The 15,618-nt window shown below is 50.6% G+C and overlaps 1 long non-coding RNA gene across 1 annotated transcript; it reads right to left on the minus strand.

Annotated features, from left to right (window-relative positions):
- Window positions 1-1,556: 1,556 nt before the first annotated feature.
- On the minus strand, window positions 1,557-15,497 carry LOC123001970 (uncharacterized). Its single transcript, XR_006411387.3, has 4 exons — window positions 11,009-15,497; window positions 10,437-10,576; window positions 5,915-6,026; window positions 1,557-5,696 (listed from the first exon to the last, which is right to left on the minus strand). It is a non-coding gene; the product is annotated as an uncharacterized LOC123001970 (long non-coding RNA).
- Window positions 15,498-15,618: the final 121 nt, after the last annotated feature.

The following is a 15,618-nucleotide window of genomic DNA, read 5'->3' on the forward strand; positions in this document are numbered from 1 at the left end:
GCCTCCGTGTTTGGAGTGGGGGCATCGAGAAGGTGAGCGGAGCCTGGAGGGAGGTCAGAGTTAGCCATGAGACCAGAAGGCCCAGCTCCTGTTTGTTTGCTTGTGTTCTGGGCGGAAGGAAGGTAACAGCATGTGTCTAGCCTGGGGGGAACGATCACGTAGGAAGAGGGAGGAGGTGGGAGAAAGAGGGAGAAGGGGCCCCGTGGCACTGCGGGGATCCCAGGGTCACCCACAGAAATGGGAGGAGGTGGAGCACGTGGGTGCCTGCGCAGGTGGGTGGCGGTGGGGCGGGGAGTCAGTCTTCTGACTGCTTCTGTTTTCTGTATGACACAGGAAGCAAGGTCAGCAGTGAGACCGAGGATAGGGGAGGGGTGCTGGGGTTCCAGGAAAGAAGAGGAAGTAGGGAAGTCACCAAGGAGAATGGACACTTGGCCAGGCTAGAGAGTCAGGATCTGACCGCACGGCAGTGTAAGAGCTGACCGAGGTCAGCGATGCTTACTTCACAGCGGGACCAAGAATAATCTCACCTATGTTACAAAAAAGAGACGGGCTCCAGCCCCAGGTCAGCAAACCAGGACTTGATACCAAACTGCAGTGTCAACTGTTCCCAGGAGTGCAGTTTTAAACCAGCAGTCGCGAGGTGACCCACCTGACAGAACCCTTCTCCTCCCCAGGAGGTAGCGACCTGCTCTCTCCTTGCCCTGCCCCCTTCTGCCTACAAAAAAATCCATTTTGTGCAGCTCTCCGGAGCTCCTTTCCATCTGCAGGACGGGATGCTGCCTCCTTCACAAGTCACTGAATAAAGTCAATCTGATCTTTCAATTTATTCAGTCGAGGTTTGAAACACCTCAGTTCATCCTCGGGGCCATCCCATGAAGTAGACTTGGGCAGCCCCCAACTGCTTGACTCAGAGGGGTCCCGTAACTCTTCCAAGGTCTCCCAGCCAGGAAAGGTGGGGCTTCAGATCCCACATGGGCACTCAGGCCACTAGCGATCCCTGCACACTGCCTCCATGCAAAGTGCACAGGAAAAGCCAGCCACTGCCGATTTTAACAGAAATACGCTCCGGCTGAAGAAGACTTAGAACATATCTTCCTCTGTGGTAATTGCTCGGGTAGCTGAAATTCTGCACATCCATGAAAGTGAGTAAATACGATTTTAACTGCTATGTGTACAGGCCTTCACTGGCCGCACTCTGCAGGGGACCCGGTCAGGCAGTGTGCGTGCTGGCCCCTGCCTGGGAGGTGCCACTGTCCTCCAGACCTTGCCAGTCACCAAGGACTCTCCTCAGATGTAGCCACAGGAAAGCAAAACAAGGATTGTGCCCCTTTTTTGCAGACTGCTGATTACCCATCACGTGAGTGTCTTGCACATTCAGGAAACTAGCATCTCACATGGTTGGGATTGTAAAAAAAAAAAAAAAGAAAGAAAGAAAGAAAAGGAAGAGAAGGAAGGAAGGGAGGGAAGAAAGAAGCGAGCAGCAGCAGCAAAGATTTCAAAATCCAAGGCTGTAACCAATTACACGTGCCTGGCTCAGAGAAGACGCTCACCAAATATTGGCTAAATGTTTATCTTAGATAAACACTGAGTTTTAAGTTTTATGGTAAGCCTTACAACTCTAGTAGGCAAATATTTCTAAATATTTTATAAATTAAGCACATACATTTCTATGCAACACAGGTGACAAGTTCACGCTGGGTCACGTGATAAATCTCATCACAAATAATATATATTATATTTAAAGCCATACTCCGCCCTTCGTTCTCTAAGAGGGGGTCCTCGCTCCGCAGGTGTACCCGGTAGAACACTCGTACGATTACCCAGAGAAAATGTGTAATAAGTCCACATTTTCCAGAATTCTCACAAGAACAAAGCAAATGCTAGATGGCAAGTTTCTAGGTAAATAAGTTTCCGAGCAGCTATACTCAAAACCCCTGAAGAGCGGCTCTGTACGAATGGATGAAACTGATGTGTCTGGACTAATAACAGGCAAAGACATGGAAGTCAGACGCACTCGTGGCAGCCACGTGCAAAATTAATTCAACGCCTTTTATCTCTGCCATGTGCCGAGTAACAGAACAGGATGCTTTTCCGAGACTTCTTGATTGGGGGAGGGGGGTCCAAGAAAACTGCAGTCAAATTTGGATGTTGAGGGCGGCACACGGAGGAAGTGGGCTGAGGTTGGAACAACAGCTGGTTGCCATCCAGATTTCTACAAACTGAGAACAGCTCTCGTCTGAGCTGGTCACTTAACCTTTGTAAACCAGGCTTTCTTATACTGAGACTTCAAGCATCCCCTCAAAACTCTAACGATGTCTCCTCTGTGGGGACAGTTCTACCTTCTCCAATGACAGAATCACCATTTCTAAATGGAACGGACAGGGAGAAACCCGACCTTTGTCACGTTGCTGTGTGTTGGGTACTGTGTGGGGATTCAGATCAGGGCCAGGATAGTCAGATTTTATTACCCCCAATTTACATGTAAGGAAGGCACCTATCTGTCTACTAAGTGAGGCCCACCTTGGGCCAGGACAGTGTCTCCTCCCCGTTGCCCCGGTGCCCGGGGTCGTCGGTGCTCAAGAACCGCTGACGGCGCCCAAGATCATGTGGCTGGTAAGGGTTCAGAGCTAGACGCTCCCACCTCCAGAACTGAGCTCTGGCCCAGAGACCGTGAAGTGCATCCCCCTTCAGGCTAGAAGTCGATCTGGATCATTCCAGAAAGCCATTCCTGGTTTTAGAAAGCCAGGAGTGCCCAGAGTGTAGGGAAGGTACCCATGAAGACGACTGGTGCCCTGTGGGACCTCCCTCAGTGGTTTTTGTGATTAGAGTATCATTCAGGGAAAAAATATACCTCCAAAACTTTTCTACCCCCTCCCAGAGGTCAATGAAAGTTACTCAGGTTTGCAGAAGGTATTTCCCTTGGAAATCTCTCACTGTTGTTTAATTTATGACAGTAAAGAGAAAACAGGGTGAGCTCGTTACCATTGACCAGAGCACTGAATTCAGTGACAACTGGGCCTCTTCTTTGGTTGGGCGAAAGCAAATGACCACTCCCAAGCTGGGATGAGAGGTCACCTCTTTAGGGCAGTGAGGGACCTCTGTGAGCTGCCCCAGCTGGTGATTTTTACAGCCCCTTGCAGGGCGTCCAAGGGCTTTGGCCTTCCTTCTCAGCCCTTATTCTGTTTGGCCAGTGACACCCAGAACTTGGTCCTTCTGCAAGCCGCGAGCGAAGCAGAAGAGGCTGAGGCTTTGACGTGGTTTCGTGAAGGAGCTTTGTGAAACCAGCGGGCTGGAAGGGCTGAGGGGGCTGAGGTCCCCAGGAAGAAAGGCCACCTCTGCTGCAAGGCCACTCCCCATTCCCAGCCCCTCTCCTCTTGCCAGCCCGCCCTGCCCTGTCCAGCAGCCCCTACCTGCGGCTTGCACCGTTGTCATGGCGAGCTTCAGGGAGCTGCCCCTGGGCGCAGGGAGGGAGCCTCAGGACGGGGCTGGGAACAGCCCCCTTATGCTCCAGCAGAAGACAGGCAGTGGCTGACATGAAGGAGTGATGGAGGAGAAGGCCCCGGGGGAGGAGCCATCGCGGGGCAAGGAGGCCCAGGAGGAACCAGGGGACAGAATGCATCCTCACAATCCTTCCCTGTTCTGAGATTCTCAGGTTCTGAGCCATGAAGTCCCGCCACTAGGAAGAGGCTGGAGGTCCCACCCACGGGATTTTGCCTCTGGCAGTTAAGACAAAGCCCATTTAAGAGCACTCCCAAGGGTATCCTTCATCAAATCCACGACTTAGGAGAGGTAGGAACTATAGGGCTAGCCAGGTAAGGACAAAATGTGACTGGCACCGAAGACAAAGGTCCAGTGTCAGGTTTTGTCCTGTGTCCCTGGAACTGTCAGTAGGGACAGGTGGAACAGGGATTGTAACCTGATCCATGAGGCAAGAACAGCCCCCTGAATTCCAGAAACCAAGCACCCTTCAAAACCATCATTCATTCATTTCTGTAGGTTGTATCCCTGACCTTCCTCAGTCGAGTTCCTTCTGGGGTTCCAATGTAGACCTAAGAAAAGGGAAACGTACTCTACACCTCCGCCAGGAGAAAGGGGGTACCCAGGAGCTGTGTGTAAAGCTGGTATCAGGATCCAGAAAAGCAAGGGCTGCTGGGAGAAGCCCCGCAGGGCCCACCCTGTCCGCGGTGGGTCCTGTGTTCATGGGTCACCAGCACTTGAGCCTGACTGCTGCGGGCCCAAAGGCTGGAATGGGTATGAAATGTCCTCACTGCAAACCACATACCACGTTGCCCGAGGAATCCGCTTTCAAACCTGAGCTCTTACCTGAAGTCCACATCATCACAGGGAGCAAAACTGAGAGTGCAGAATAATTTGTGGCCGGTGGTGCTATCCATAATGCAAGCCTCAGCCCTCTTCAGTTTCAGAGAAGCCCCCTGCGGTGAAAACACATCCCCGTCCCACCTACGCATCGGAACCAGGGCCTATAGCCTGTCCTTTTTAAAAAACCCCAAACCAGCCTTACTGAGATGTAATCGTGAGGTCTTTTAGAGGTGACACAACCGTCTTGTCCATCTCATAGCTACTGGTCCTGGCCTCTGTCACCTCCAGGCAGCCCTCCCACCACGCCCGGGAGGAATCACCGTCAGAGACTAAAGTTGCTTTTTAAAAACGTCATTTCCTGCATCGGTCAGATTTGGAAAACCCACACCCTTCACACAGGTTTTAGTTCTTTGCAACCTTAGGTCTCTCCTAAAATGCTTTTTTTTTTTTTTTGAAGATTTTATTTTGAAGTAATCTCTACACCCAATGTGGGGCTCAAACTGACAACCCTGAGCTCAAGAGTCACGTGCTCAGGGCGCCTGGGTGGCAACGTCGGTTAAGCATCTGACTCTTGATTTCAGCTCAGGTTATGCTCTCGGGGTTGTGGGATCGAGCCCCGCATCGGACTCTGTGCTCAGTGGGGAGTCTGCTTGGGAGACTCTCCCTCTGCCCCTCTGCACCCACCTCCCTCCCTCACTTGCCCCCATCCCACACGCACATGCGCTTTCTCTTTAAAAGATTCGCATGCTCTACCGACTGAGCCAGCCACGCGCCCCTAAAATGATTATTTTTAAAGTCTTGCTGGGTGGTATTCCAAAACCCATCTTCGGGTTTTCACGACTGATTAACCTAGTCCTGTCATTACAAAATAGTGACTTCATCTGTTAGCATTATTAAAAATGTATGTTTGCCTTATTAGCACTAGTTTTTTTTTTTAAAAGATCTTATTTATATATGAGAGTGAGAGAGAAAGAGAGCACAAGCAGGGGGAGTGGCAGAGAGGGAGAGGCAGACTCCCCATTGAGCAGGGACCCTGGGATCACGACCTGAGCTGAAGGCAGACACTTAACTGACTGAGTCACTCGGGCGCCCTGTCTTATTAGCATTGTATTAAAATTAGCAAGGCCTCTAGAAATTTTATCGCCCAGAAATGAAGGATTGAATCTTCATGGTGATGTCTTCTCTTTAGGAACCTGGGTGATGTATTGCCAACCTGGGAACACGCAGTGAAGCCTGCTCACTACCTGGCTTCTGTGAGTGAGCACCGGGCGCCTGCCCGTCCTCATGCATGATCACCGGCACCGACAGCTCTTGCTTCTTCTGGGGCCACTGGCTTTGTTCCTTGGTCCCCATGCATTTAGCTGTTTCTACTTACACTGATAGAAAAAAGAGTACAAAGCATTGTTTTACCATCCAGGGGAAATCAACACACACACACACACACACACACACACACACACTTACATGTATATCCACACACATACATGTGTGTGTGTGTGTGTGTATGAGTGTGTGTGTTAGAAAGCTCCTACTGTATTCATTTTCTACGCTACACAACAAAGTACCACATATTTAGCAGCTTAAAACCACGCACATTTCTCATCTCGCAGTGTCTGCTGGTCAGGAGTCTGGGCACGGCCTCCCTGGGTCTTCTGCTCAGGGTCTCACAAGCCTGCAACCAACGTGTCACCAGCCTGCGTCCTCACCTGGAAGTGCAAGTGGGGAAGAATTCACTGCCAGGCTCATTCTACTGTTGGCTGGAATCAGTTCCTTGAACCTTCTTACTGGCTGTTGGCCGCCCTCAGATCCTAAAGGCCACCTGAGGTCCCCTGCCACGTGGCCCTCCCCAGAGGCCATTCACAACATGGCTGTTTGCTTCTGCAAGGCCAGCAGGAGAGTGTTTAGCCTCAGAATAAGACTAAAAGGGCTTTTATCTAATTAAGCCAAGCTCACCCAGGATCCTCTCCCTTCCAATTAACCCAAAAATCTACTGATTTGGGACCTTAATTACATCTACGAAATCCCTGCATCTCTGCAGTGTTCTGGTAGCTAGAGGAAAGTCACAGGCCAGCCCACATCAAGGGAGGGGACGACAGAGGGGCAGAGATCACGGGGCCACTCTGGGGTCTGTGTCCACACCTACTTAATGAAAGCAATGGACATTACACACTCTGACCTTCCGCACTTACAGCGACGCTTCTGCTTAGTAACGCACCCCTTGGGCTTCATCATGAACGCGTGGCTCTGCCCCAACTCCACTGGCCCTCTCCCTCCAGGCCCTCTGCGCTCCCTGTTACTCAGCCCCATGTCTTCCGGGCTCCAGCCCCCCTGCCGGCCCTGAGCTGTTGCACTTGACATTCCTCCACTCACGTCCTCCCTCCTTCATTCGGGCCCCTGCTAAAACGTACTCCATCAGAAAAATCCTGAAACTGTGCAGAGAGGCAGTCGAATAGGGAAGAAGAGCACAGGCTCTGGCGTCAGGGGCCTGAGGGTTGAATCCCAGCTGTCTCTGGGCAGGGTGACCTCCCCATGCCCCAGGGTCGTCCTTGGTCAAGTAATGACAGCAGTCTGGGCCCTTACAGTGGTCTGGCTCATGCACCGAATTGTCCAACTCACTCCTTTCCACCTGGGCCAAGAATGGACTCCTGAGCGGTTTCGGGGGCAGCTTGCCTGCCTTCTTGGCTGTCCAGAGGCCCTGGTCAGGGATCCCACCCTGCTCTGGTCCCTTCCCTGGTCCTTTCTGGTTTCTGGAGAAATTTCCTTTATAAACTTTTTCTCAATTTCATTTCCTTTGGATCAGGAGACCTACTGGCCATCTGTGGCGGCCGCTTCATATCTAAATGCAATTCGTTCTCTCCCATTTCTCCAAATCACTTCCACTACCTGCCCCACCTCCAGCCCCTCTCCAGCATTTACTGAGTGCTCACAATGCCTAAAGAACTGTATCAGGCAGTGAAGGAGCCTGTCAAACAACCCTGAAGTTCACGTTCCTAAAGCTCCCTTTAATTGATGATCTTCATCATTTAGGGATAAAGAGTGGTTTTAACTGCAACATACAAATTGGGAGAAGATCATAGAGCACTTCACCCTTAAAACAGACACTTGGAAATACACTGGGGGACTAGAAAGAGGAATTCAGGAATTCCATAATAAGACCTTACAGTAAAGGCAGCAGTAACATGCAGCTGACTCTTTTTTACATTAATTAACTGACTGGTTTTAGAGAGAGCATGAGCAGGGGGAGAAGCAGAGGGAGAGGTCCAAGCAGACTCCATGGACTGCAGAAGCTAAGCCAGACGCTCAACCAGCTGAGCCACGCAGGTGCCCCCAGCTGATGTTTTACGAGATTAGACTACAGGGGGCGCCTCGGTGGCTTCGGTCATGATCCCAGGACGAGCCCTGCGTCGTCGGGCTCCCTGCTCAGCGGGAAGCCTGCTTCTCCCTCTCCCACTCCCCCTGCTGGTGTTCCCTCTCTCGCTGTGTCTCTCTCTGTCCAATAAATAAATAAAATCTTCAAAAAAGAGAGAGAGATTAGACTACAGACTCTTTAGAGTAGGAGCCTGGAGTATTTCTTTTTGTACCTGCACCCACACTGTCCTTGGCCTGCTGTTTACGGGCTTGAAAGTAACTCAAGAGCTACTGTTGGGACTGATTATTGCGTGGGTGACCTCAGCAGGTTCCCGCCTGCAGCCCCCCGTCCAACACAGCCGAGAAAGCTTTCTGTTCACTTGGGATCTGACACCAGTGACTGCAAGAGGGGGTGAGGACACTGTCACTGGTGACTGTTGTTTGCCATCCGTCTCACCCCCCAGGTCCAAAACAACACAGAGGGGACAGTGGAAATTCGTGTTGTCCTGGGCACCGGTCCCAGCCCTGCCACTGCCTGCCTCTAAAGGGAAAATGAAAATGGCCATTTTTGAACGTTCAGTGTGTGAACTACCTGCTGTTGCCTACAAGATCTAGGAATCTGGGTAGCGACCCTAAAAGGTGAGATCCTTGCTCCCTCAAACTCCAAGTCCCTAAGACATAGGCAAAGGAGTTGATATTGGCCAACTGGATCCTGGAGCTGGGACGTCGGATCTGCAGTGAGTGACAAAGAGAACGGACAGACTGGAATGTGTGGCGGTGGCGGCAGCATCCAGGGTCCAGAAGGGAGTGGAGGCAGTGGCACTGGGGCAACACCCAACAGCATCAGTGCCCACACCCTGGTCAGGCTGTTGCTGTGGCAAGACAGGCACGGCGATGGTGGCTCTCGGGGGCCCTCGTTCCTGCTTGTTTCCCAGCCTGCTGTTGATGCTGTGACGGACACAACTCCCATCGCCATGGACCCCTCCCACCTTTCTGTCCGCAACCCAAGAAATCAGACAATTAGCTGTGTGAACATCAGCAAATGCCTTTGCCTTTGGGCTCTGTCAAACGGGGCTGGTAACAGCTACTGGGACTGTCCCAACACGGACTGTGCTCCTCTTTCCCCTGGAAAGCTCCCAGAAAAGATGTGGCTGACGTGAGCTCAACTTTTTGAGAATAAAAATGAAATGGATGTCAATTTGTAGTATTCATTAACTGGGTTTTATGTACACATTTCAAATCAGAGATACACGTACGAAATGTTTTGAAAACGTTTTCCACTCTTACTTTCCTGGAAGTGACTCAAATGTCTTTTCATGTCGCTATCACCATGATGCTACCATCATGCCAGCGCCCTCTCTGTGCCCTCAAACAGATTGCCAGGGCACGTCATCCTCTCTTTTTCCTGGATTGTTTGAGCTACAACATTTTAAAAAATCCTGTGTGATGGTGTCACTGGTTAAGTTATCTCATTCACGTAAAACTAGGACTGTTGCCTTTATCCTATGTCCTTTGGGGAAAAAACCCTTTTTATTTTATTTCATTATTTACTTATTTTAAATGCTCAGGGTTTTTTAGATTTTTTGTTTTTTTTTTTTCTTTTAAATTTACTTGAGAGAGAGAGAGAACACGAGTGGGGGAAAGGGGCAAAAGGAGAGGGAGAAGCAGACTCCCCGCTGAGTAGGGAGCCAGATGCAGGGCTCAATCCCAGGACTCTGGGACCCAAGCCGAAGGCAGATGCTTAACCGACTGAGCCATCCAGGCACTCCAAAAATATACCTTTTTAAATTATAAAATACGATAGAGAAGACTGTCCTGAGACATAAATGTTGTGAATTATCATAAAGCAACACTTACGTAACCACTGCCCAGGTCAAGAACTAAAAACAATGGCAGCAATCCCAAAGCCTCAGTATGTCCCTTTGGTCCTCCAAAGGCATCCACAGCCTGGTTTTTACGGTAATGTTATGGCAACCATTTACTTATCTTTATATTTTTACCATAAACTATACATCCTCAAACATTATAATTAAATTCTTGACTATTTTTGAACTTTGCATATAAAAGGGATCATATGTACTCCTTTAGGCTAGCTTTTTTTACTCACCATATATTCTAGATTCACCCAAGTTGTTGCATCTAGTTGTACTTCATTTTTGGTTACCAATAATATCCCTGTATGACTACTATCACACTTATTCATCCATTCCACTGCTGACGGACACTTGGAACCATTAGAAACGATGCTACTGAGAACGTTCTGGCATGCACTCCTGGTGTGTATTAGCAAAGGCACTGTTGACCACAGGGCAGGCCTATCTTCAGTGTCACTAGATAACATCAGACTGACTTCCCCAGTGATAGCACCAATTTGTACTTCCAATTGGCCTGTCCCGTAGGCAACTCCCTGTGGGTCTAATTTGTATTCCCCTGCTTCCTGCTGAGGTTGAGCGCTTTCTCCTGTTTATTAGCCATTTGTATTGCCTCTTCCTTTGTAGTGCCCTGCCCCTTCAGGTCCTTCACCTTTTTCACAATTTAAATGTTTGTCTTTTTCTTACTGATTGGCCGGAGTTCCTTCTCTGTTCTGGATCCTAGCCCTTTGTGCGTCAGGCGTATTGCAAATATCTTCTGCTCTCTGGCTTGCCTTTTTACCCTTTTAATGGTGTCTTGATAAAGAGAAGTTTTTGATTTTAAAGTAGTTGAATGTATCCATCTTTTCCGTTATAGTTGGTGCTTTCTACATCTTTTTTGTAGAAATCCTTCCTTACCTCAAGATCTTTAAGCTATTTTTATACGGGGGCATTGGGTGGCTCAGCTGGTTAAGTGTCTGACTCTTGATCTTGGCCTAGGTCTTCATCTCATAGTGTTTGAGCCCTGTGTTGGGCTCCACGCTGGGTATGGAGCCCACCTTAAAAAAAAAAAAAAAGAAAGAAAAGAAAGATATTTTCTTATATTATCTTCAAGAAGTTTTGTTTTTCACATTTAAATCTATAATTAAAGTAGCCATATATCTCGGGTTACAACTCCTGTCCTGGCATCTCTTCTAGCTAGAATCCCCTTTTACTCTTAAAAGTGTCTGACAATTTCCTTAAGCTTTTCTTCTTGGAACAAGTTAGCAGCAGTGAATTCTAATCCTAGCCACTACAGATTACTGGTTCTTGAACAGGTATGGAGAAGCATACCACAATGCCTCAGAAGAGCCAGCATGGGTCTGGCTTTAAATCTCGTGGTTGGGTGGCGCCCGTCCCTGATGCACTGCCTGCCCGGGAGAGCTGTGGTAAGCCCGGCAGAGCTGAGGCCAGGATCTTCTTTATCAGCCACCACCCAGGGCAGATCCTACCTGTGGCAACCGTCAGCAGAGCTCCGTCTCTGTGCTGGAAAGAGAGCTGATGGGCTTTCAGATAGAAAACCTCACTCCAGAGTAGGTTAATAATAAACTTCATTTGTGTAAATGATTGTAAAACACAATGAAAAACATGTTAGGTACAAGTGGCTTGACAAATAATATTTCCGGAATCAAATATTATACAGTATGTTTCTTTTACATAGAAGTATAACACAGATTATGGTTTGGTTTTGCACATTCGGTGTGAGTCTGCTGCCGTTAGAAGTTCCTGGGGCTCCTCGCTGGCTCAGTCGGTTCAGCGGGTGGATCTTGATCTTGGGGTTGTGAGTTCAAGCCCCAAGCTGGGTGTAGAGTTACTTAAAAATAAAAATCTCGAAAAAAAAAAAAAAAAAGTTCTTCCAACTACTGTCAACCAGTAGCCGCCGTGGGGTCTAGCACAGAGATACGTACAGGAAGTACAAAATAAGTCCTGCATGAGAAGCTTCTGGCCCATGTATATCCACTGGTATATAAATATTAAGGACTTAAAGGTATGAGCGCAAGCTTTATGTTGCTTCCCGGAGTAGGGTTTATGTTAAGCAAACTGACCTGGGTTTTCTTTGTCTACTCCTGACCCTTGTACCTTACCGCTGACCTTATCAGTTTATCCTCTTTAACCTCGAACCAACCATCTTTACACACACAATTCAAGTACACCCCTACAGGTTAGACAGTCTTTCCTGGCTTCTAATGTAGTTCTCTCTCCCCCACTGGAGCTTTTCAGCTCCAGGGGGAAAGACCTCTTGGCCGATTGGAATCCCCAACAGCGCTAGCGCTAACCTAATGTCGTAAGCACTCCACAGACGGCTGTGGAACGAATACTCGACTTGGCCATGCCTGTGAATTTGTATAACCAGGCAGAGATCAGACAACTGGGACGGTGACTCACACTGGCTTCTACGTTTAGTTCATTGTTCGTTTGAGTTTTGGATTTGAGGTGTTGTAGGTTTCCTCTTAGAAACAAAAACATCACTTCTTCACTTGCAGGCGCCGTTGCCTGTGTGAGTCAGGCACGTACATGAACTTTCAGCTGTCCTTTTCAACAGATGGTTTTGGCAAGTGTCCCTCTGCCAGTGATGGGGGAAACATCACGTTTTTAACTGCTTCAGCTAGCGCCTAAGTAACGCCGTACAGTGCGGGTTATCGGGAGCGCGGCACTACCGGCGGAGCAGTGACACGGGGTCGCCGACGTCCAGGAGCAAGGCTGTCCAGGGTCCTGCCTTATCAGGTTCACGGCCAGACATCTGACTCACTGGCTCTACAAAGGGTGGAATGACTGTAAAAGAATTAAACTGAAAGTACCATGAACCACTCACCATTAAGAGCTTACTCCCAGCAAATGAGTCTCCACAGAGAAAGGAAAAATCACAGTAGTTAGCAAAAAGGCCACCAGAAAGATCTTAGGAACAACCTTACCACCTCCATTTAACACATGCAAAACCCACTGGAAGCCATGTTAAGGAAGGGCCAAGGCGCCACGGTCGTTGCTGGTGGAGGTGGGGGATGAAATGGACAGAGCGCGCTGTGTGTAGGCCAGCACTGCTAATCTCTGCCCTTTTTGCTCAGGCTCTTCCAACATTTTTCATTGCATGACTCACCCATTATCTGGGGACCTGGGAGAGGGATATTTATTCCTTTAATAAAAATCAAATACCTGTTATGTGTTAAGCAATCACTAAGCCCCAGAAATTCCAAAACGAGTAAGAGTCATTCCCTCAGGGCACCTGGGTGGCTCAGTTGGTTAAGCGTCTGCCTCCGGCTCAGGTCATGATTCTGGGGTCCTGGGACTGAGCCCTGCATTGGGCTCCCTGCTCAGCAGGGAGTCTGCTTCTCCCTCTACCCCTCTCCTCTGCTTGTGCTCTTTCTTTCTTTCAAATAAATAAAATGTTTTAAAAAATCATCAAGTCATGCCCTCAAATATATTGCTGTGCTCAGGGATACAGATAGAAAAACAATTATAAGACAGCATATGGGGGACTAGAATCAAGAACAGACAAAATATGGGGCAAAATAACCCACATCTGCTTTCCTTTGGCTTTAGTAAGAGCTGACCTTTGATCTGAGACTTAAGGCCAAATGAGAATGGACAGCGGAAGGAGGGTGGGTATGGCATGTGCGACGGTGGGGGCTCCGTAGGAGAAGTTTAGAGGGGCCAGGAGCACAGCAGCAAGTTCTGCCAAGGCTGGAGCTTAAAGATTCACAGAAGCCACCACAGAATTGAGGATACCGTGATAGGTAGAAAGGGTGGTGAAGAGCCAGCCATTTGGAAAGCCTGAGCTCTCTCCTGTGGCCGAAGGGCAAGTGTCGGGGAAATCCAGAGCACCCAGCCTGTCATCTCTCCAGCCATCCCTCCCTGACCCAAATATGAGAGATGGATACAGTAATGTCCATCATCCTGAAAGCAGCCCTCTATCAATCATTTGGAATACTGCTGAACCCAGTGCTGCTTCTGAAACTCTAAGACTTGATGCAAATGGCCAAGTACCTTGAACCCAAATATGCAGAGACTATAATAACAACAGTAGTAATATGTGAGTGCTTGTAAGCGCTTTACATATACCTTCTCACTTCATCCTCCCTCCAACTGAAAGACACAGGTGGTGTTATTCCCATTTTACAGATGAGGACACAGGCTCAGAGGCGTAGTGACTCGTATAGTAAGTGACGGAGCTGGGATCTGAACCTACTGTGTCTGCCCCAGGAAAGATGGCAAGGAGGACAGACAGGAAACAAGAAACGAAGGTTAAAACAAAAGTGCAGAAATGGGAACAAGGACTATCGGCTGTGGTGAGGGCAGAAAAACACAGGCCTCCTAACAACTGGAGAGTCAGCCCTTGCAGGCCGAAAGGACTGGAGGGTGGGGGGTGGTGGAGGTGGCAGGAGGGGGACTATGGGTCCCCAGAAGTTCCACTGTGTCAGACTCTGAGTTCAGGGAAACTGGTATTGAATCCTGTCACAGCACAGGCGCTCTGCAAGGACCACGGAGTGCTCCTAACTCAAGGCTTCTTTGAACGTGGAATCTGAGGCCAGACAGGAGAAATGGCTACAAACTGTCACCGACAGAACAGCGTACGGGTCCCCCTACCTCCGGACTACTGCTTCTGCCATCCGGCAGCCACTCCTGCTAGCAGTACCCTAATTTTCCTCTGAGGAACCCGCCCCCTTGTCTCAGGCCCTCCTGCCGTGAGTCTTCGTCAAAAATACCACAGCCTGGGGAGCTGAAACCACAAACGCTGATCCCTCAAAGTTCTGGAAGCTGGAAGTCCGAGATCCAGGCACCAGCAGGTCTGGTGTCTGATGCCAGCCTGCTTCCTGGCTGGTAGACAGCCACCCTCTCACTGGATCCTCAGGAAGGGAGGGGGCCTCAGCCCGTCTGTGTCTCTTCCCCTAAGGGCGCTACCCTCTTAGGAGGGCTCTACCCCCATGACCCAATAGCCACCCCCCCAAGCCCTCATCACCACCCCACTGAGGGTGAAGGTTTCCACGTATGCATCTTACCCGGACACAAACATACAGCGCATGCTAACCCACATGTCCAGATTAAGCCAGTCCACAAAAGCTACCCCGAAGGCTACGCACAAGACCACGAAACCACCCAAGATGAATCAGAGGCTTTTCTGCCTTTCCTCCCAGCGGAGTCGGCCCGTGTGGGGCTCCCGCGGCCGCCACGGTGGGGAAAGAGCTGGTCTGCATCTCAGAAAGGAGCAAGGGCGACAGCCGGAGCGGGAGGAAGGGGAACCGGGTCCAAGCCACATCGCTTCGGCCTCCGCGTCGGGCTGTGCGCGGCCCGCCACCAGTCACGTTGCCTGTTTTGTTCTTCACCTCCGTCCCAACTGCGGGGGTAGCTCCCCGGGTTGCCGAGGGGATGGAGGGAGGCGCGGGCGCATCCCTTCCACCCGGGCGGGCGACGGCAGGGCGCTCACACGGTCACTGGCAACACCGCAGCCTGAACAAAACAGTGGCCTGTTACCGCCACCACCCCACGCTGTGCTCCCAGAATCACAGGTTTGGAGGATTTCTCCCAAGAAGGTTAAAGCTTTGAGTCTGTGTGCTCGACGGCCACATTTCGGTGAGAAGGGGAACCACCTAGACACCAGTCTCCACCTGCGTCCGCCGGCTCTCCTCCTCCCACCTCCGGTCGCCAGAGTGCCGCCCCCCAGAGCCCTCCCGGCCGTCCCCTCCTCGCCTTACGTCCTGACAACACAAGGCTGGCGGGCCGGGGCCTGAGGTACGACGAGCCGGGTCCTGAGGAAACGACGGGTCGCTCCTGAAAAAACGACGGGCCGGGTTCTCGGAAGGCGGCGGGGGGTCGCGGGGGGGGTGGAGTCCTGGGGGCGTCGGTGGTGTGCGGGCCCGCCTGGCTCCCGGAAGCGCGCAGAAACCTGGCCGCACCAGACGCCGGCAGCACCTACTCCACCGCGACCCCGGAAGTGGGTGGGCGCGCGACCCCCAGGCGGGCCCGTGATGCGGTGCGCCGCAGCCAATCGCGCGCGCCCGGCCTTGCGTCACGGCGAGGCCGGCCAATGGGCGCGGCCCTAACGGCCGCTTCCTGCCCGCCCCCTCGC

The sequence above is a fragment of the Ursus arctos genome, unplaced genomic scaffold (genome assembly GCF_023065955.2).
Source record: "Ursus arctos isolate Adak ecotype North America unplaced genomic scaffold, UrsArc2.0 scaffold_2, whole genome shotgun sequence".
Classification (NCBI taxonomy): Eukaryota; Metazoa; Chordata; class Mammalia; order Carnivora; family Ursidae; genus Ursus; species Ursus arctos.